The 22,943-nt window shown below is 39.4% G+C and overlaps 1 protein-coding gene, 1 long non-coding RNA gene and 1 pseudogene across 2 annotated transcripts in view; 1 reads left to right on the top strand and 2 right to left on the bottom strand.

Annotated features, from left to right (window-relative positions):
• Positions 1-22,943, top strand: part of LOC113619054 (uncharacterized) — a 164,753-nt gene that overhangs the window by 63,745 nt on the left and 78,065 nt on the right. The window lies entirely within an intron of this gene.
• The window catches only part of SYNPO2 (synaptopodin 2), a 169,341-nt gene that overhangs the window by 103,780 nt on the left and 42,618 nt on the right, over positions 1-22,943 (bottom strand). The gene's annotated exons all lie outside the window — the stretch shown is intronic.
• Positions 993-4,541, bottom strand: LOC113619053 (ran-specific GTPase-activating protein pseudogene; annotated as a pseudogene).

Genomic DNA, 22,943 nt, shown 5'->3' with positions numbered 1-22,943 from the left:
CTCTGTGACCTTCCCCTTTTGTGACTGAAATAAGTCCTTGTCCCCTTCTGAGGCCCTCTTTCTCCATCTACAAAATAGGAGCAATAACGAACACACACACATTCGAAGGTTTGTTGTAAGGATAACATGTATTAGCAGATACGAAAGTGCTTTGAAAAAGTTTAAAGTTGCAAGTCATTTTATCATGTAGTAAAGGGAATCAGGATTGAGATTTTTCTGACACTACTCAGTCCTCGTAATCAACTAGGATAATCACCATTGTTTGCATCAGACCTCCTCAGATAGTAATTAGAGTAGCTACCATGTATTTAGTGTCACATGAACAGAGCATTTAACAATAATCTTTGATATAGAGTTATTACTTCCATCTTCACAGATGACAAAAATAAAGTCCAGAGGGATTAAATGGCTTTCCAAACCACAATTCTGATAAACGGAGGAGCTGGGGTTTGAATCCAGATCCGATTCCCAGGCACATTCTCTTACATACTAGGTCACACAGAATGAAGACCAGAGAGATGTGAAACATGGCCCCCAATTGCATGGGTGGGTGTATTGATGGACCCCAGCCTACCTATTCTCTTCACTAATTCTCAAGAGCCTTTCAAGTCAGCAGCATCCACTAGGTCCCTGACATGGAAGATCACAGGGAACTTCCCTTGGGAGGTGCCTCCTGTGTTTGTGGGGAATGGTTTTTCCAAATAAAGATCCCAGTTTCAAAGACCTTTGCCAGGACACTCTTTGGACCTACTGTGAGTGAGTTCATAAGCTTTTTATCACCATGTTATCTTCCTGCATCTATTCTCCATGTACCTAAAGAAAAGGAATAAGATCACCCAAGCTCTATGGCTTAGAAACCATTTTATTTTACTGTTGAGTTACACTTGCTTCCATCTGTCCCACCAAGCTTCCTCCCTGTTGTTTTATTATGAGTGCTCAATAGCATTATTGATTGACTGGGTGTCTAAGTAGGGACTGATTTACCCAATAAGGAATATTTTTTTTTTCAGGTTCAACAAATGTTTTGTTTATTTGCTATTTTGATGACTACAGATAAATGTTTCCACTATGGAAAAGAAAGTTAGCACAGTACATTCTCACAACTGGGTAACGGATTTTCTGAAGTCGTTTTCATTAGGGCAAAAACTTAGAAATAAACAACCTGAATATTGGAGGCCAGTACTTTATATAAAGTCCCTTGTAAAAACAAAACAGAATAAAAACAAACCAAAAAGAAGAGGGCAGGGCAAAATTTAAAAAAAGAAAAAGGGAAAAGACAGGGAGAAAGGACACAACGGGGGCCGACTCATTGCTCCTCTTCAGCCGCCACTTTGGTCTCGTCCTCGGGCTCCCTGCCCTCCTTCACCGAAAGAGCTTCTAGCTTCTCGGCTACTTTCTCGGCACTGTCATTTTTGCCTGTTCCTTTCTTTTCTCTCTCTTCAATCTCTTTCCTGCATTCTTCAAACTTCGAATTTCTGTGCGTTCTCGGCGTTAAGGAAGCGGATGGCCGGCAGCTCCTGCTTGGGGCGCTGGCCGGCGAAGTCGGCGTGGGTAGTCCAGACCCAGGCGCGGTCACTGCCCGCGTTCGGCTTCAGCTCCACCACCGGCGTGATGCAGTGGTTGGCGCAGGTCTGGAGGGTCTCGTCCCTGCGCATGAGGAAGCGGATGGTCCCCTTCTCCTCGTGCTTCAGCAGCTTGACATGCCTTGTACCCAGCTCCTTCCCCTCCGGGAGGTCGTTCTCCGAAGCGAACCGGAACAGCTTGGCCCGCCTTTGAAAAAGCTCCTCTTCATCTTCTTCCAGCGTTTTAATTTCTTGCTCAGGAAGAGAAACTATGGGCTCAAACTGGGGGTCATGGTTGGACTCGTCGGCATTGTCGGTGGACGTGTCGTGCTCCTCGTGGGTGTCCTTGGCGGCCGCCATGAGCGCGGCGGCGGCGGCTCGGCGAGCTCCGTGGACGCGGCCTCCCGGAGGCCGGTCGCAGCTCCTGCCTCCGCGTCTGGCGTCGGCGCCTCCCTCCCGCCCGCTCTTCCCTCCGCCCCGCGACCCGAACCCCGACCCCTGAGCCCGGCGGCGGGAAACGCGCTGGCAGGAGTAATGGTGATGTTGACAAAATTACGGTAATTACAAGCTAAAAGAATGAAGTTGTGACTACTTATATCTACATTGTGTAATGTGAGTGTGCTGGTCCAGTAACTTTTTCTGTGTTCTCATGTCTCTTCCTCCTCTCTGCAACTCTTAGAGCTGTTGGCCACAATTTACTTCTTGAAACCACTTCCTTCCTCGGCTTCCATAAAGCTTATACCATCCCGATTCTCCACAGCCTCTACTTTAATAACTGCATCTTCTCAGTTTCCTTCAAGAGCTTTTCTTCCGCTTCGTATTCCTCATACATGGACATTACCTCCGGTCTTATCAGTCCCCTAGCCTCTCTTCAAAATCAGTCCCCATCTATGGAGATGGCTTCTGAATCTGTCTGCAAACCCCCAATCTCTCTCCTCATTTCCAGTTTGTATCTACTTTTCATCTGGATTCCATCTTACTCTGTGTTTCCCAGGTTAAAAACCTTTGAAATAATCTTTGATGATTTCCCTTAGGTTTCCAGAACAGTTCATACAATTCCTCCTATTTCCTTAGTAATAGTTCTAGAATGTATTATGCCTTCTTTTTTATTTATTCAAAATATATCTATTGAATTCCAGGCCCTCATCTTGAAAAATGCACAAACTTCTGAGTAAGGCCCTGTTTCCTTTTTCTTATCCCTTCTATTCTTGCACATGGTTGCCAAATTTGTATTCCCCAAATACTTTTTTACTTTCCCACTCTTGCACTTGACCTCTTAAGACAGCTCTGCTTTATCTATGAAATGAAGTCCAAATTCTTTGCCTGAGAGTCACATCCTTGTAACATCTGGATTTAAGCAACCTTTGGAAACACATCTGTTTTTCTCTACTTGAACCTGTTGCTTTGGTTAGGCTGGTCTTCCTGTTCCTCCCCTATAGTAATGCTTTGTTCATTTTGATCTCTGAATATTGGCTCAAGCCCTTCCTCTCACCTAGAATGCCTTCTGTTCTCTCATCCAATTCTTCCAGTTAAAAAGGCCCAATTCTTCAATTCTTCTCTTCCTAAAAAGCTTCTCCTGGTTACTTCAGTCCAGAGTAAAATAGGCAAGGGAAACATTCTCTAAATCTGCAGCTCTCATGGCCTCAGAGCCCATGCGCCACCTAAGACACACTATTGTGGGACATTTCATATTGTGGAACTGAGTTATCATTTAGCTTCTCACATGTGAACATTTAAATTTCCCATTATGTTGTACCTTCTCTGACAACAGAAGCAGTTTGGCATGGTGGTAAAGCGTATGAAGTCTAGAGCAAGACTGTCTGGGCTCAAGTCATCACTTACTATCTATGTGATCTTGGGCAATGTATTTTATTACACCTTAGTTTTCTCATCTGTAAAACTGTGGATAATATTATACTCCCCTCATAGACTTATCATGGGGATTCAATGAGTTAATATGTGTAAGATGCTTAGACAGTGCCCAGCACATAATAAGTACTTTGTGTTAGCTATTATTCTTCCTTATATATTTCCCCACGTATAGCTAGATAGATAGATAAACATATCTATCTATCTATACACACACACATTATATCTATATCAACATCTATATCTATATATCTGAAAAAATAGTTAATCAACTAACCAGTTAATTTGGGGAGTGTGGAAATACCATCTATTTCAAGAATATATATATGTTTCTCTCTAGCTCAGTTTTGTGCCTGAATTATGCCTAGAGTTCCTTCAGCTTCTCATTCTTTTCCTGACTTAACATGAGTGTTCTTCTAAGACAGAGAGATGGGCAGCAGACTTAATTTCAGTTAAGACTTTAACCAGAATAGAAATGCCCATTTTTAGTTGAACATCCTTTCCCATTTGAGACATAAATATTCCCTAAATGGCAATGAGTCTATATAAAAGGATGCTTTGTATTACAATTTGTGTTTGGTTTGGAAATAGGATCTAGGACTTTCCCCATGAATAATCTTCCTGAAGTTAAAAACAAGAGAGAGAGAGAGAAATGGGAAAAAAAAAACAAACACTTAAATGATGAAGACATTTAAGGCACATCTGTAGCCAAATTGCCTTTTTTTTAAAACACCTTCTTTTGTTTTAAAGATGTGTACAGATGGTAAAATATGATTACATGAAAATTTATGTACTTAAATCTTTTAAAACTCTGAAATAAAAATGTGATTTTATAACATAACACAGTAAAACCTATATGAGAAGAGCATACATAATTGGTGATGCTAAGGAGAAGTTACAGGCAGAATCTGAGGAGAGAGCTATAGACACCATGTAGACAGATATGGGCCATGTGTCAGGAGAGGGGAGATGGACAAGGACCTGAGCAGGAGTCCTGGCCTTCTGGGAGGGGTGAAGGGGACACAGGATCTGCTCCACCTTTCTGCATTCTAATGCATTCTTCACCAAGCCCAGAGGAGTTCAGTTTTGTTGGAGAAAAATTCACTGGAGAGGACCAAGAGAGATCAGTACCTCTGATTCTCCATGGAGCTCATCAATACTCAATTTCACGCTGGCTTATGGTCTTCACTTTGGTGATCTTTGGCAGTCTATATTAATTCCTAGGAGTCTATAATAAGCAGCGTGGTTCTGCAGTTACACATGAAAATTATGAAAATACAATAGGTATTACACATGGCACAAAGGGTTCAAAGCTTCATGGTGTGCACAATTATGAGCAATTTTTGATTTTCAAAAGGAATGGCTATAGTTGGAGAAAGGTTGGGTCCTGCAGAATCTCTCCTGTTCTTGCCTGAAGTTAATACCCTCTAACACCACTTCTGAGACCCCTATGCCTTTAGTCATTTATTAGTGCATTCAAATAATCAATGAATAACGAGCACCTATCCTGTCCCAATGTGATGAATCCTATGAAAGGAGAAGTACAGGGTACTGGTGAACTTTAGAAACAATGGTGTGCCCATTAAAAGCTTCAAATTATAATAAATGCAGGAGAACTTTTATCATTTTCTCTGAACTCTCAACATAGTTTGGATGAATCCGCTAAACATTTTAGCTCAAAATGAATCATGTGTTTAAACTCATATGTGAGGGTTAAAAAAGGGTTGTCTTCCTACCCCTTATTACAAAACTTCCGTTAAATGAAGTGCCAAGGTCACTTATTAGTTATGCTAATGGAACTACAACCTTGTTTTCTTTCTTTTCACCTTAGGTTCTTGGGGTGGGGGGAGGCAGAAGGACTTATTTAAAGGAAAAAATGTAGGCTTTGCAGGGTTCTGCGTTAGAATTCTGACTTTACTAGTTTCAATCTGTATCTACAACTTTGAAAATTATTCAACGTCTCTGAACTTCAGTTTTCTCTTCTATAAAATTGGCATAATAATAATTCCTTCCGGGGTTGTTGTAGGACTAGAAATAAAGCTTTATAAAGCACCTGGCACAGTGCCTGAAACTTTATAAAACACTTCATAAATAGTATATGTTAGTATCATTGTTGAAAGCTACCAAATTCTCCTTTGTTGACTTGTATGTGTAATAATGAGAAGGTGCCTAATTGTTCTATCTGGAAAGATGAATTAAATACCTACCATTCAATGTGATCAACTAAAATACCAACAAAAACAACTGAATAGTAAGATTTAATACTTGTGTTTACAGATTGCTATTACATTATTTCTGGCATTTTTTTTTTTTTTTACCAATCTACACTCTTACTGGAATGGAATTTGAGAATTTTATGTAAAATCAATGAGTTAATTCAGAATACATAATTACAAGTAACTCGGATTCAGACAGAATATCCCCTTTTCTCATAAATAAAAAGTTTAGTGTTGAATATTATATAAGAGAAAAAAAGAGAGCTATTTCACTAAATTCAATACCAGAAGAAGGAATAAGCTATATGTGATAAATGAAGTCTTGGTGAATTTATCTCTACTGAAAATGCCTATTGCTCTGGTTAGGCATCTTGCATATCTTATCTGTAGTCTATCTTCATAATCATCTTCAAAGTGGTATAGGGAGATTTCCGCCCCCACTTCTAATTTTTCCAGGGTGGGGAGGTGGGGACCTATTGTCTCCTCTTTACCACTCTTCACTCACTCTTGGAGGAGGAGTAAGAGGGCCTTGCCTGATGGTTGAGACTGGGAGCAGGGACTGGGCAAGCCCAGCTCAAGTCACACCTCCTCTTGCTCTTCCCAGCTCAGGAGACACCTTACCCAGGATCTGTTCTCAGCTAGATCATGTGATAAGTTTAGAAGAGTGGCTGGGAATTCCCTGGTGGTCCAGTGGTTAGGACTGCTCTGCACTTTCACTGCCAGGGCCCTGGTTCAATCCCTGGTCAGGCAACCAAGATCCCTCAAGCCGCAAGGCACGGCCGAAAAAATAAAAAAAAAAAAAAAAAAAAAAAGCTCATTATGTCTATCCACCTTGGCCACATCCTCAAATTCAGCTTAATTTAGTTTAGTTGAATTTTTTTTTTTTTTTTTTTTTTTGCAGTACGCGGGCCTCTCACTGTTGTGGCCTCTCCCGTTGCGGAGCACAGGCTCCGGACGTGCAGGCTTAGCGGCCATGGCTCATGGGCCCAGCCGCTCCACGGCAGGTGGGATCTTCCCGATCCGGGGCATGAACCCATGTCCCCTGCATTGGCAGGCGGACTCTCAACCACTGCGCCACCAGGGAAGCCCTTAATTTAGTTTTTAAAAGTTTTTATATTTAAATCTTCATCTGTTTCCTATGTTTTGCTTCTTAATTGTTTCCAATCTCAAGACTAGATATAATTTGCATTTTATGATGAAAAATCTTATGTTTGGAGAAGTAACATATATAGCCCAAGATTACACAGTAAACAGCTGAGTTAGAATTCCAGCCCTGGCCCACTTTACTGTACACTTTAGTTTCTTTTCAGGATACAATGTTGCCTTCTTTTTGTTGAACAGTAAAAATAACATAACAGCAGTAATAAAACTCCTGGTCCTATTTGGAAGCTATATATTTTCACACTTGCACCACAACAAACTTGCTATCTCTTTATGTACTGGTCCTGTCTGGTAACAGAAAGTGTCTGCTCTGAACTTCCGTCCTTATATTCTGTCTCTGCACAAACCAAGTACATAGAGAAAGAAGACAGGGGACAGAATTAATTAGGCCATAATGTCAGTCAAATCCTCCCTCCCCCAGCTCCCTCCCAACATATCTCACTGTTTAGGACTAGTGATTTTTCTAGATTTATCTATGCAATAGCATGAAGCCTTGAATAACTTTATACTTGGGTAAAACTTTCTACGTACTTGTGTAGAAATGGACCTTCAGAGTGCCTGGTTACATTATTTGCACACTTGAATATCTTTCTCCTTTTCCACAGCTGATTTAGTTTATGGTTCTGACTTTCTGGGACACAACCCTGTATTAACTATATTTAACTACATTAACTGTATCTTCTTATCTTCTATATTCTTGATACTCTAACATCGGGGACCTCATGGACTAGAGAGGGACTGCCTCTCCCAAGTTAGCTAATTCCTAGAGATAGTGAACAACGTGCTTTGCCTTTGAGCACAATGTTGATGCAGAGCAACCGATTCTGAGCGCACCCCCCCACCTGCCTCCTCTGTTCAGCGCTCCAGGAGGCAGCACTCCTCTGCCCTAATCAGCTCAGGACCAGGTACCAGACAGCGAGGGGCCACCTTGATAATCCAGAGCCCTCCAAGATCATCCAGACTATCCAATCCTAAACCTGCTCACCTGGCCTTGCCCATTCCCTCCCTGCAAAGCACCGTAAACGCTTTGCCCAAGGTCTCCCTCTCGCCCCTCCTCCTGACCAACCCCAGTTGTTTCCCATGTGGCCCTTCATGGTATAGCATGTCCCCTCCCCTTGGGAACTGTGAGTGACAAACTACAGTTGACCCTTCAACAACACTGTGTGGGTTCACATATATGAGAATTCTTTCCAACAGTAAATACAACAATACTGCAGGATCCATGGCTGGTTGAATCCAAGGATGAAGAACCATGGATACAGAGGGCTGACTATAAGTTATGCGTGATTTCCAAATGCAAGGAGGGTTGGAGCCCCTAACTCCCACTTTGTTCAAGGATCAACTGTATCTTTTCAATGGCAATTATCTCCCGATCTTTTGGCCTTACCATATCTGAATATAAACAAGATCCTGAATACATTTAAAACAAATCCATACCCTTGCAAATAGCAAAAGAATACATGCAACCATATATATTTTTTAATATACTTGCCTTTTTGTAGCAAAGTTATACTACAAATATACACTATATTCAAGTCTTAAGTTATACTGTAAAGCTGTATTACCATAAATTAATGAAATAATAATTTTCTATGATTCTTTAGATAAATAATATACTATTGAGACAAGGATATGGAGGTTGTTTTCTATTGTGATTTCTTTTAATGGAATGTTGTTTTCTGAACTTCATTACATGCATTTGATAGTGGTTTAGAGTGAAAGCAATTTGAAGCCACCTGGTTGCCTTACAGATTCAAATGGAATTTTTCTGTAAGCTTCATGAAGACAGGAGTTATTTTCAATATAAATATTATGAAGCCAGAATGAAACAAAGCTAATTATAATTTTTATGTACATTCTAGAGGAAAAATTCAGAATAGCATTACTCGATACTATACGTAAAAGCACCTAGCTAGGTGATCAACATGTAGGAGAATTTTTTTTTTTTTTTTTTTTTTCGGTACGCGGGCCTCTCACTGCTGTGGCCTCTCCCGTAGCGGAGCACAGGCTCCGGACGCGCAGGCTCAGCGGCCATGGCTCACGGGCCTAGCCGCTCCACGGCATGTGGGATCTTCCCGGACCGGGGCACGAACCCGTGTCCTCTGCCGCGGCAGGCAGACTCTCAACCACTGCGCCACCAGGGAAGCCCAGTAGAATTTTTAAATGCTATTTTTCCCTACCAATATCTATAAGAGCACCCAAAAAGATTTGTGTTCCATTTTAGAGGGAAGTTGAAGTATTGAAAACTAACAGCAGTCTACCAGGGTTAGGGTAGTATTTCTCAACCTTTTTTCATGATCATTTTCTAAGGGAGTCTTTTTTCCTAATTGTCCCCAACCCATGAAATGCTAATGCTACAGATATACTACACACATGTGTACGTGCTGTGGTCCTCTGGAGGCCCACAAACCAGTATAACAGCTAAGGTATTTTTTTGCCCCTAGAGAACTAATTTTTACCCCCATGGGGGTGATCTCACTTCACTGATAACCAGTGAGAATACATGGTTAGAGTTACCAATGGTTCTTAACCCTGGCTACTCACTAGAACTACATGAAAGGGATTTAATTACCAGGTCCCCATTCTGAGATTTTTATGTAATTTATCTGGAATGGGACCCAGGCTTTGTTATTTTAAAACTCTCCAGTGGGTTAGATCTAGAAAGATCCTTTACTGCTAACCAGAGAGAAGCAAGTCTAAGTGCTTATTCAATACTTTAAGCCTGTGACAAGTTAACCAAGTAACATGACATGGTGTGTTTGTAATTTACCTTCATTGTAAATTGACATATAATACATCAATTCTTTCACACTGTAATAAAAACTTGTATATTTATATGAATGTCCCATGTGCAATTAGGGAACAAATGTGGTGGAGAAAGTGAGCAATGATCATGATTCTGGGAATGTGGTATTTAAAGGAGAAAATCCCCCCTTTTCATTTTGGGGCAGCAGAGGGACGTTACCCGGGGCAGGACAGTGCTTAGTTTACACTGTGACCGCAGGAGGGCCTGTTTTGGTAGAATCATAGTTCTCAAACTGTGGTTCCTGGACCTTAGAACTTACTAGAAATGCAAATTATTGGACCTTACCCCAGACCTACTGAATCAGAAATGTGTGGAGTGGGAGACAGTGATCTTTGGTTTAACAAGCCCCCAGGTTATTACCGTGATCCACTCTTGAGTTTGAGAACCACTCAGCCATGGTAAAGCATGGTTCCTGAGCATCGTGTGTCCCAGCTGCTACTTTTCTTCCTTAAGAAAATTTGCTTTTTAATCCTACTGCTGATTTTTATCCTGTATTTGATTAATTTGTTCTTAATTTTGTTCCTGTGAATCAAGATCTTAACAATCTGGACCATATTAGTGCCATTAATGAACTTCAAGAATTCCATCTTTCATAAACCACCGTTGGAAATATTAAGTGAAACAGAGCTCTAAACCAAACACTTTGAACCTCTCTTTAAACAATTCTACGGAGGGAAAAGAAGAGGTTTTTTTCTGTTGTTTATTTTTGTTGTTTATTTTATTTTATTTTGCTTCCAGAGTTAATTAGCCAAAGAAGTATTCTTTTGGACTATTATAGACATTTTAAATTATTTATGTTTTGCTGGAAATGCCAAACGTAATCAGATCCCCAAAACTAGGGTGACATTAAAGAAAAAGCAAGTTAGGTTATGGTGATAATTATATGTTGTCTCTCATTATTATTTAAATCATGCCAATTCCTAAGCTACACTGTCCTTCTTTAAAAAAAAAAATATGTGCTATGGAAGCACTTCCTACCAGAACTTAAAACATATTCCACATGCTAGAATTAAACTGTTCCATTCCCTTAAATTGTTTTACTTTTCCACATAGTTCAAAATTGTCTTTTAACAAGGGAATAGATCCAAAATCAGAAGTGTGATGATTCCTCCTTCTGGGCCAGGCCTTTTAATAGAATGCTGATTCCTCCCATACAGAGAGAGGAAGAGAACCTAAGACACAGAGGATAAGAGTAGAGTTTGAGGCAATAAACTTATTTCGGGTGGCTTTAATCAAACTTAAGAGGACTGGAATGAAGGTCATCCTCCTCCTCTACACTTTAAGAGGAAATGCTGCTTTAAATAGGCTCAGGTTGTTAACATGAACATGCTTAGAAAATAATATCGTATGGGAATCCAGGCATAAAAACAAAGTGCTGTGTCCCATTTGTTATGTAGCTTAAAGGGGAAGGCTGTAACACGTTACATGTCTCACTGCCCATAAAAGATAATACATCTCTGCTTGTGACCTTATTGTTCAAATATACATTGTGCCTGATGTAAACCATTTTCCCCATCTGGCTGTAAAAGAGATAATACAGAGATGACAGAGAAGTTTATCACCAGAGACTCTGAAGTTCATAGAATTCAGTCAGTCTGCCTAAAGATGAATTAAACTGATTTGAAGCCAAGTAAAAATGTGATCTGTTATAAAACCTGAAACAGCAGCAAAAAAAAAAAAACCTCATCTTGATAGAACAGAGAGATTAAGAAGAGTGTTTGGTTAAACATGTTAGCTGTAACTTCACAAGAGTAAGACAACTAATCAATTCAGTAAAAAAATTGGTCAACTCTAAGTGCTTGACCCAAAAGTCCTAGCCTAAATGTATTTCTTCTAACCATACTGATTTTTACAGAAAAATAGAAAACCTTTTATTGATTTCATTCTTAAAATACCCATGGCACTCTCTCAGCACTTTACATAAGACATTTAGAAAAGAGAACATGCTCAATTATTTTATGATGAATTTGAAATGTTAGAGGAAATTATAAGGAGACTAACATACCTTAGTGTAACTTTTCAGGATTTTACAGTCTCCAACAATATTAATGAAGACAGAAAATGCACTGTACCCATTCAAATAAAGTTTAAAGAACATAAAAAGAATAACCAGTTACTGCCTTAAATTTACGGTTAGAATGCAACAGAGAGTGAGCAGATGATGTGGAGGCCCACGTAGGAAAGCAGAGGCTAACCCGGGGTCTGATTGCCAGAGTGTGGAATCCTTTGAGAGCTGTTCTCTTCTTTCTGGGTGGCAGATTTCTAAAACTGGGTCACAGAAAAAATGAGATAGTCAGTGACCTCTCCTAATCATCTGTCAGCTGTATTCCAAATAGCACTGGAGCTCACCAAACAGCACATCTTGAGCCCTCATTTGGCAAGAAAGTGCTGGTTTTGCCTCATGTCTTACCTTTCTTTCTAAACCTTCAATGTCATATCTTGCTTTTTCCAGGTATTTTCCTGATAATGGTTTTCAACAGTATTAAACTATTCAGTCAATATCTGCTTTCAAAACAGCCGTAAGAGAAACTTTTGAGGGACAAATTGTTGACTATTTCAATTACATATATGTAACACACTAGTTTTGAAGTCATCATGTTATGGAACTTTGGAGATAATTATACAGGACAATTTGGGGCACGTTATCTTCCTTTTTAAAACCTGTGTAGCAACTATCTTGGGTTGTTATTACTTGGTTTCTAACATCTTTATCTTAATACACACCTTGCTTTCTTGTCCCAAGTAAGATGTCTCAATGGCTCTCGCCTAAGGTATACATAAAGTTGCTTGCACGATACACTAGTAGTTCAAATCTGGATCTAATACTTACTGACTCTTTTTTTTTCTTCTAATTGTTTGGTTTTAGTTTTTAGAATTTCTTTTTTTCTTTCTTTAACTTATCCTGATTTGGGACAGCCAAGGGTTTTGTGTCATGGGTGATTTTTTCCTATCAATATTCTCTTAGAGTAACACTATATTGATCTTTGGAACCTAGAATGATACATAGCAAAACATCTTTTATCAGAATTCTTTGTGTTCTTTGTATATTTCTTGAACAAGATCCTTCTACAAAGAGTAATGGATAGGAAATAAGAAATTAAAGAAATAACATGACTCTTAAATACAGTTGGAATATACTATTACAGAAACTTTTGGCAGGTGCATATGATAATGGTTTACATTTATTTCATGCTTACTACATGCTGGGCACAGTATTAAGTATTGTACATTCATTATCATTTAATAAACAGCAGTTCCAGGAGATAAGTACCATAATTGTGCCTGTTTGTTTCATGAAGGAACTGAGGTTTAGAGAGGCCAACAACTAGTTCAAAGTCGTACACCAGTTAAGGCAGGATGCCAACACAGCTCTTCCGGACCCCAGTGCTTCACTGCCACAACATCTGCTTTCCTATCTGCATAACCCTAAATGCCCCCTCAATGATGTATATTTTTAATGTTAACTTTCAGCTAAACTCCACCATAATTCATTTTTTAAGCATTGTATATAATTGCTAGATCCACTGTACAAAGCCATTGAAGAACTAAGTAACCTATTATTTCCTTGCCCAAGGACATTAGTTGTCAAAATAGCTCTCCTAAAAACCAAAACAAATATGATAAGCATGATGGTTGAAACGTAAAATTTATTTTATTTTTTGTTATTGCTCTTGTTCTTGTTATTGGCTGGTAAAACATGGCCTGCAGCATTGCCATGAAACAGAACTTCTGACTTCAGTTTGAATCAGCATAAAAGTTAGCCATTAGCTCAGCCTACTTTCAGCTAACATATGTTGCTGTTTGACTTGAGTTGCTATGCTACTCCCAATAGGGGTATGTCCTTTTCCTTTATTTATTATGGGAAGGCACTGTTTTGTTTTCACTGTAGATAGTCCAAAAAGAACAGAGGAGTTAGCTAAGTGACTGGGAATTTGGTAACCATCTCGATTTGCCTAGGACTAAGGGGTTTCCCAGGAAGCAGGACTTCCCATTTTAAAATCAGGTCTCTCCCTGGCAAACTGTGATGCATTGCTACTCTACTAGGAGTAGACTTGTAGTTTTATCAATTCTTCTTCTATAACACTAACTTATCTCAAGTACACTAGATTCGCACTTGATTTGATGTTGAAAAGCCATCCTAAATTAGGTCTATGTGGCCAAAGTAAAGTTGACATCTGAGGAAAAAGCTTAAATACCTCCTTGCCTAAAGTAGAAATCCCCAGATTTTGAAGTATGTGTGGTATCACAACTTAAAAATTTAACAGAGAACAGATTGGTGGTTGTTAGAGGTGGGGGGTTGGGTGCAGAAAATGGATGATGTGTACTGAAGTACAAACTTTCAGTTATAAGATTAATAAGTTCTGGGGATGTAATGTACAGTATGGTGACTATAGTTAACAACACCATATTGTGTATATATATATATTTAAATTATTTATTTATTTATTTATTATTTATTAGTATTTTATTTTATTTTATTTTTGGCTGCGTTGGGTCTTCGTTGATGCACGTGGGCTTTCTCTAGTTGCGGCGAGCAGGGGCTACTCTTTGTTGCAGTGCACGGTCTTCTCATTGCGGTGGCTTCTCTTGTTGCGGAGCACGGGCTCTAGGCACGCAGACTTCAGTAGTTGTGGCACGCAGGCTCAGTAGTTATGGCACGTGGGCTCTAGAGCACAGGCTCAGTAGCTGTGGCTCACGGGCTTAGTTGCTCCACGGCATGTGGGATCTTCCCAGACCAGGGCTCGAACCCGTGTCCCCTGCATTGGCAGGCAGATTCTTAACCACTGTGCCACCAGGGAAGTCCCCATATTGTATATTTAAAAGTGCTAGAAGAGTAGACCTTAAAAGTTCTCATCACAAGGAAAAAGAGTTGTAACTATGTGAGGTGATGGATGTTAACTAAACTTACTGTGGTGATCATTTGCAATATACACATATATCAAATCATTATCTTGTACACTTTAAATGAATACAATTATATATGTCAAATATATCTCAATAAAACTGGGGAAAAGAAAAAATTTAAACTTTTACATATAAAAAGCACTATAAGACCTGTCCTAAACATTCTCATGCTGACAGAAATTTGGTTGTGTGCAAACCTGGCATTATTTCCACATATATTTGTGGCACTGAAATCAATATGAATATCAAGTAATGTTTTGCTAACACTCATACCTCAATATGAGCATTTCTCCTGAAAATGGTCATCCTGAGAGGTTATACTCCAATGACAATGACTTAGCTCAAGACATTTCTAAAACTCCTTTTTAGAATTGCCTTTAAAGTCAGATTCATATAGTTTATAGCCTGTCCTCAATTTTTATGAACATGGTATTAGGAGCAAGGATGATTTTCCTTATTCATCATATATAGGTCCAAATAACTTGATATTTTTCCCCCCAAAGCAAATTCCTGCCTAAAAGGGCAATGCTTGCAACTTCTTATGTTATTCAAAAGAGCATGACACAAGCCCTGAAGACCATCTCAAAAAGATGTGACAGCATTGCTTTGATCAATGGCAGCATGTTAAGCTTAAGAAGACAACTCCAGTTTTAAAGAGAGCAATTTTGGAATTACAAGCTCTATATGATTGTTCCTTTCCCCCCACATGACTTATGTTAACTTAAAGTCATACCTTTTAACTCTCAGTTAAAAAGCCTATAATTTCAGTGTTCATTTTAAGCCCAGACCTCAGTGTCACCATGCTATGTATCAATCCACTTAGATTTCCTTTCATGGTGTCTGCTGAAATACTGAACCCCTCTCTTGCAGCTTGCCATGTGTCCTCCTCTAAAAATTACTTTTCCCCTCAGGCCTGCTGTCTTTACCTCTAAGATATCAGCTACTTAGCTTGTATTGCTTCATGGAGAAGTCAGGGAACATGGTTGGATGTGTGAGGTGTTTTTAGGTAAACCGGTCAAACACATCACCCTCTAACAGAAGGTTTTTCAATGTCAGCACTATTGACATTTTAGATTGGATAACTGTCTGTTGCAGGGGACTGTTCTGTGTATTATAGGATATATAGCAACATCCCTGGACTCTACCAGCTAGATGCCAGCTGTGAGAACCAAAAATGTCTCCAGACATTGCGGAATGTCCCCCCACAGGGCAAAATTGCCCCTGGTAAAGAACCACTGGCTAACGCAAGGAACAGAGAGATGTGTTGGTCTCTTTATAGAGTTGTAAATCATACGCATTATGCGGAGCCAAATTAAACTTTACTGAGCTGGAAAGGAAAAAAAAACAAGCCTCACATTTATTTATTTATTTTCTGTTTCAGAGCATTTAATGGATTTTCTATGTGAAAACAACAATGTAGGAAGTAAAATACTTTTAATTGCTGAAGCACAATTGAGTGATTTTAATGGAGACACTGCTAAATGCTGGGGTTTCCTACATGTGGGGAACAAGGAACCCAACCTCTTGGAGCTCCAGAAGTATGGACAATAAATGAACAGCGACAAGTGAAATAAGAGTTATGACAGAAGTAAGACCCTCACATTTAAACCAAATAAAAATATTTCTTACTTAGTTGATTGGTATAACAAAATCTGTATCTGGAAAAAAATGCTATGCTTTCCAGGTGAAACACTAACCACATATGCCAGATAGAAAGGTGTCCATTCATTTTTTTTTTCATTCCACTAATATTTACTGAGCATCTGCCAAGCAAGAGACACTACCCTGGGCAATGGGGCTACAGTAGTGAACAAGACAGACAAGATCTCTGCTCTCAAGAAGCCTACAATTTAGCAAGTTTGGGAGATGTAAGCAACACAGTAAGATATGTACCATCCCACAGTAGGTGACAGGGTAGTGTATTAATCATGTTTTTTATTGTCTATATTTTATGATATTTTGACATCTTGGTGGAGCGGGGAGGATTTCTGGCTGGAGAGACATTGCCCCTCCCAGAGCTATTTAATTCCTAAAATGATAAACAACATGCCTGAGGGCACTCCTTTCATATGCAAATAAACCAATCCTGACTCTATACCCCCAACCATCTTTGTTATCTAACTCTCACCCACCAAGCCAATACTTCCCGTGCCCTAAATCAATGCAGGTCCAGGTGCCAGACAACTAGGACCGCCCTTATGCCCCAAAGCCTGCTGGAATTATTCAAACTAGCCAACCCTAAACTGTTTTCCCGCCCTGCTTTGCCTTCCCATGGAAAACACAATAAAGACTGTGCCCTATGCTTTCCCCTCATTCCTTTCTACATCCTGATTGACACTGGTGCTTCCCCATGTGGCCCTGCATGGCACAATACGTCCCCTCCTCTCTGAAAGTGTAAGGAATAAAGATCTTCTTTCAAAGGCATTAACCTCTCTATGTTGTCGCTCAGTCATCTCTAAAGATTTAAATCCTACAGCTATAGTCATTGAGATTGGCGCATACAAAGGTTACCTTATTCTAGTCAAGGGGACCAGAAAAGCTTCCCTGAGGAAGGACAGAATTAGTAAGGTGAATACATGGGGAATACATTTCATGCAGGGAGAAAAGAATATATAAATGGCCAGGTGTGACCAAGTTGCAATGAGAGTAGAAGTGCAGATTCACTCAGAGTGTTCATCTGGAAGGCAACCAGAAATCTTAAGTATTTACATCAGGTAAGTAACAGGATTTACTCTGTTTAATCCTTCTAGCTGCTTTGTGCGGGCAGAGACCAGATAGTAGTTTTGAAGCAATATAGGAAAAGACTGATAGTGTCCTGAATGAAGCTGGTGACTGGGAATGAACAGAAGCTTCCCTCAGTCCAATAACATGCACAGAGGAGGCATTCAACTTACATTTGTTGAATAAATGAAAAAATGTAAGCTCTCATGCTTGAGTCATAGGACAGTTTTTTCAATAATCACTTAAAGCCAATTTACTATTATTTTGGAAATAATTCTAATAATGTTTTCTAATCCACAGGCAATTAGAAACAAACAAGGGAGTGGCGATGGAACTAGAGATACACTCACACATGCTGACAGGGCACCGAAAGCTAAAAAGTGAAAGAGGAGAAACTAAAAAGGCTTTGTACGTGGCAGTCTAGCATTCTTTGGTATAAATGCCAACGTGTTCACAAATTTTAACACAATACAATTTGGAAACTGATGCTCACGTGAGAACATGGAGTCTCCAACGAGGCTGTTGCAACAGGCATGACTATTAAGTAAATCAAGAGAGGATTTGTAAACTTCTAACAGATTTATTGTACAATGGCAATTATTTTTAGTTCTTAGCTTTTAGAGCAAAGATTATATGAAAGTTAGAAAGATTCAAAGTGTAAAGTGATGATGCCTCTTAGCTGAGCTTCCAGATATCTGGAATATGTGCATTATCTGGAGTAGCTCACTCTCTAACAGTGGGAAAGCCATATAAACAAGTCGCTGCCATATGTGGAAATGCATTACTCAGAATGACAAAATGGAATCTTTGCCTTTCTCATTTATAAACTCATAAAGACGATGTTTCTTACAAAAGCATGTAAAGCATGACACAGCATTTCCAAGCGGCAACCCCATTGTTATCAATGTCCTCTATGTCAGTGGGTATAAGAATTAAGGGGGATTTTTACAGTGTGAGTTCCCTTTCCGTCCTCCATGGCACAGCACAAACATGTATTCTGCTGCATGAGCTTCCCTGCCACCAATTTATGACTGTGTTCTCAGGCATTAATATAAAGCTCACTCAAAAAATATTCCTAAATAGGGCACAATGGTTAAACTGGCAATGCTATAAATATTACAGGGCCGAAGTATATTTTCGTCTTTATTTCTCTATGCCAGACACTGTTAAGCCAACTGTTAATATACAAACTTTGTTGTTGTTGTCAAGGAGAGTATGCAGCTTCTTCAGGGCTATTTTAAATGCTGTAGCTCATTTCAAATAAACATTGACCCAAGGGTGCTTGACAGTGAAAAATCTGTACGCTGTCATAATCCTTTTACACAGAGCAGTATTTTCACTGTATAGACCCTGCTAAAGGTATAAAAAGCTCCCCCCCGCCCCCCGCCCCCATGGAAATCCCATCAAAGAGGAAAAAAATCCCTTTTTCCTTTCCTTCCAGACAGAGAGGAAAAAGAAAAAGATATCCTTATTCTTCAAAGTTGAAGTTTATAAAAACAAAATGTCTTTGTCAAGAGGCCCAGCCAGTTTGTCCTGTGTTTAAAATACATTTAACTCAAATATCAGGGGAAAAGATAAAAAGTAATGGTGGATTATTTTTCAAAGCATCTGAAAGTAAGTGTATATATATATATATATATATATATATATATATATATATATATATATGTACATATATAACAAATCAATAAATACAACATATTCTAAGACAGCCTCTGAAGCAGAGATTAAACTATATATTAGCTTGGCTACATCGAAATATTTGACAATTAAAAAAAACTTTTAGGGAGAAACGCAGTGAGGCTATCAGTGAAAAACACGTTTTTAAAGTGCTGTTCTAACTTGGATAACAATAACTTTTCTAGAGACTATTTAGAATTATTCAAGAAACAGATACAGTTTTACCTTCGATAAGTAAACATATCCTAAAAGCAATGATAATATACTAATAACCAATATAAATTGAACACCTGTTATGTGCCAGGCACTCCATTTAACACTTTACGTTTTCTGATTTGATCCTTGCAACAACCCTACAAAAAAGGTTATCCTGTAATAAAATATTATTTTTTCTATTGGAGAAACTGAGACTGAGTATTCAAAGCCCCACAGCTGCCAAGTGAGGGTACAAGGATTCAAACCCTGTCAGTCTGACCACACCCTGGAGATCCAGTAGTGAGCCAACCCACTCCTCCTGCAGTCTCTGGTCTACTGGTCAAGGTGGACTTCAAACACTCAAATGGTACAGAGAGCCCCCCCTCTTATCCAAGGGGGGTACATTCCAAGACTCCCAGTAGACACCTGAAACCATAGATAGTACTGAGCCCTATAGGTACTATGTTTTTTCCTATACATACTTACCTATGATAAGGTTTAATATATAAATTAGGCACAGTAAGAGATTAATAATAATAACTCACAATAAGGCAGAACAATTATAGTGTAATAGAAGTTATGTGAATGTGGTCTCTCTCTAAATATCTTATTGTGCTGTATTCACCTGTCTTCTTGTGATGACATGAGATGATAAAATGCCTGCGTGATGAGAGGAAGTGAGGTGAGTGACGTAGGCACTGTGTCATAGTGTTAGGCTACTATTTGTCTTCCAACAGTACCTCAGAAGGAGGGTCATCTGCTTCAGGTGATCCTGGGTCATGGAGCCATGACGATGTCGATGGTCACGTGTCAGGAGCAGAGGATGTCAGTGGTTGGGGATGGGGATAGGGGGCAGGAGGATGGATTGGGACGGCGTGAGATTTCATCATGCTACTCAGAGTGGTGTGCAATTTAAAACTTACGAATTGCTTAGTTATGGAATTTTCCATTTAATATTTTCAGACCAAGGTTGGCCACTGGTAATTGAAACTGAGGAAAGCGAAACCAAGGGTAAGGGTGGACCACTAGACACATATAGGTGCTCTGAAAGAAAAGTAGAGAACGCTTTTACAGAATACAAAATGGGGTCCAAAATTAGGCTATCTGGGAAGAATGGAGAGTAAATGATCCTTGGGCTGAGAGGTAATGGTTAGTAGGAATTAGCCAGGCAAAGAGATGGGGAGTGCTCCAAGCAGCAGAGGGAACATAGGGAAAGACCCCAAGGTGAAAAAGAGCTGATTCCACTAACAAAACGAAAAGAAAAAGAGTATATCTGAAATGTAGTAACTGAGAGAATGGAGGGAGATAGGCTTGGACATGTAGGCAGGCCTTGCAGACCATGTGAGGAATTTTGTATTCATCCTGGGTGTGGTGAAAATTGAAGAGTTTTGAGTAAAAAGAAGAATGATCCTATTTGCAGTTGAAAGTCCTCTGTCTGCTGCTTGGAAAATGGACTGGAGGATGGGAAGAGAGAAGTTTGGAGAACATTGCAGGAGTCCCAAGTAGCTGATGATGATGCTTGAACTAGTGGTGGCAGTGAAGCTGGAAGAAAGACAATGTGCTTGGGGTGTAGGTAGAAGTAGATTTACAAGACCTGGTGGTGGATTGGTTGAAGAGGGAGGAGTTCCAGAAACCTCATCAGAGCCTTTCCTTAGCTCAATGTTCAACTCCTTTCTACTTCTCCTGTGTCTGATGGGGACCAGCCCTTTTCAGAGTTAATACCAGGGCAAATATTTCCTGAAAGGGAGAAGAGAGGGAGATCACGGACTTAACAGTATTGGTTAGTGGTATTAGGTTGTAAGTGTAACTAAATTTCCTCAGTGTTTCCGGGTGTGAGAGATGGACAAAGAGGTGGGAGAAAGCTGCCTGCCCCTAAGGAACAGCTGGGGGATCGTCTCTCCAATTTCCCTTACAAATGTGTCAAGTTGTAGATCCTGGGAAGTTGTTACCCTGCTGGAGAACATTTACAGTTAGGACAGAACTCACAGTTCAAATGACAAATAGAATCTGACCAAGTATGTTGATGTAATACTTTCTCATTCATTTTTATGGGAAAATAAAAAGAATTATCTTTGAAAACAAAATAGTATATATTATACATATACTATTTTATATAAAGTAAATCACAAAATCAATATATATTAATAAATACTATCTATTACTAGGCACTTATTTGTTAAAATACTAATAATTCATAACATTAAAATAATTAAAAGTCAAGCCTACAACAACAAAATAAGTAATTAAGCCCAATATTAATGGTTAGAGATTAGAGAAATCATGTTCCAAAACATACTTTTTGCTCACATTCTGGCTGTGGATATTTCAGTTTAGGTAATCAGTTCTGAGGCTGATTCTACAGACTGCTATTAAAGTGACTGTACAAGATTTATTCTTCTTTTCCTCAGTGTCTTTATACATATGCAATAAACCACTTCCCAATGGCCACATGGGGAGTCTCTATGTCAGTGTATGGAACTGTGTGTCTGAGTATGGAATTGACTAGCCAGAATTCATACAAAGAAGAGAAGCCAAAAGAGTGAGGGTGTTTTAACTCCTTCAACGTCAATAACAGATGAGAGAATGTGGGATGTTGAGCCTAGAAAAGAGAGACTAAGGATGACTATTTTAACTACTTTAATATATATTAGAAAGCCTGTAATATGAAAGAAGAATTTAATTTACTCTTTGTGGCCACAGCGGTAAAACAGGGTTCAATGGATAAAGCACAAAGGAAAGGGAAGCAAATATATGCTCAATGTAAAGAAGGCCTTTCCCAGTAGAACTGTTCAAAAGTCACACAGGCTATGGTGGCTCACTGTCACAAGTGGTACCTGCAGAGACTAAGTGACTATTTTTTGCATTAATGTTTTGTGAAGTTTGGTCAGTTTGTTTGGCTAAATTGGTTATTTGGCTAGATCAGAAAGTTTGGTTAAAGATTCTAAAGTCTCCTTCTATTTCTAAGATTCTTCATGTAACTGATTATGTCTTCAGCCTCCATTTTCACCATTCTAACAGTCACAAATTCCTATTTGGTGATTTAGGTAGTTCATTGGCATCGCATTGGGGATTACGAGGGAGGAATTTGAAGCTAGCTAAGTAATTAGTGCATTCCACTTCTCTGGCCACAGTGATTGGGTCAGGGGTGAGCGTGTGACTTAATCCAGTCTGATTTCTTGGGAATTCTGGGACAAATATGCTTTATTCCTATCAGCTATGGATAGGAAGCATGTAGTCTCTGCAATAACTGGTCGTCATCTTAGGACCACAAGGGGAGGTCTTGCCTAGAATGAAGTTAACAAAGAAACCAAGCAAAGAACTGAAGAGAGAAGAACCTGAAGCTGGTCAGGTTGTGGACACCAGCAGATCAAGCCATGCCTGAAGCTGCTTCTCCCAGTGGACTTTTCAATTATATGAGCCAATGAAGTTTCTTTTTGGTTTAAGCAGTTTGAGTGTGTTTTCTACACATGCAAACAAATGATTCCTAACTCTGATTCTTATCCAAATATGTGTAAAGTCATCCATTCTCAGAAAGTGAAAAAGAGACCAGCTGTATTTTGCATCCAGGGATCCACTGAACAACCAAGAGATCTCTGTGGGTTTTTGTTGTTGTTGTTGTTGTTGCACCAGGTCTTAGTTGCGGCAGGCGGGCTCCTTAGTTGTGGCATGTGAACTCTTAGGTGCGGCATGCATGTGGGATCTAGTTCCCTAACCAGGGGTCAAACCTGGGCCCCCTGCATTGGGAGCACGGAGTCTTATCCACTGTGCCACCAGGGAAGTCCCGAGATCTCTTAATACTAATGTCTGAATCACATAAACTCAATTTTT

The sequence above is a fragment of the Aethalodelphis obliquidens genome, unplaced genomic scaffold, assembly GCF_003676395.1.
Source record: "Aethalodelphis obliquidens isolate GAN/ISIS:26980383/991018 unplaced genomic scaffold, ASM367639v1 scaffold6, whole genome shotgun sequence".
NCBI classification, from domain to species: domain Eukaryota; kingdom Metazoa; phylum Chordata; class Mammalia; order Artiodactyla; family Delphinidae; genus Aethalodelphis; species Aethalodelphis obliquidens.
The sequence above is the reverse complement of the archived record's forward strand: the minus strand, read 5'-3'. Positions and strand labels throughout refer to the sequence as shown.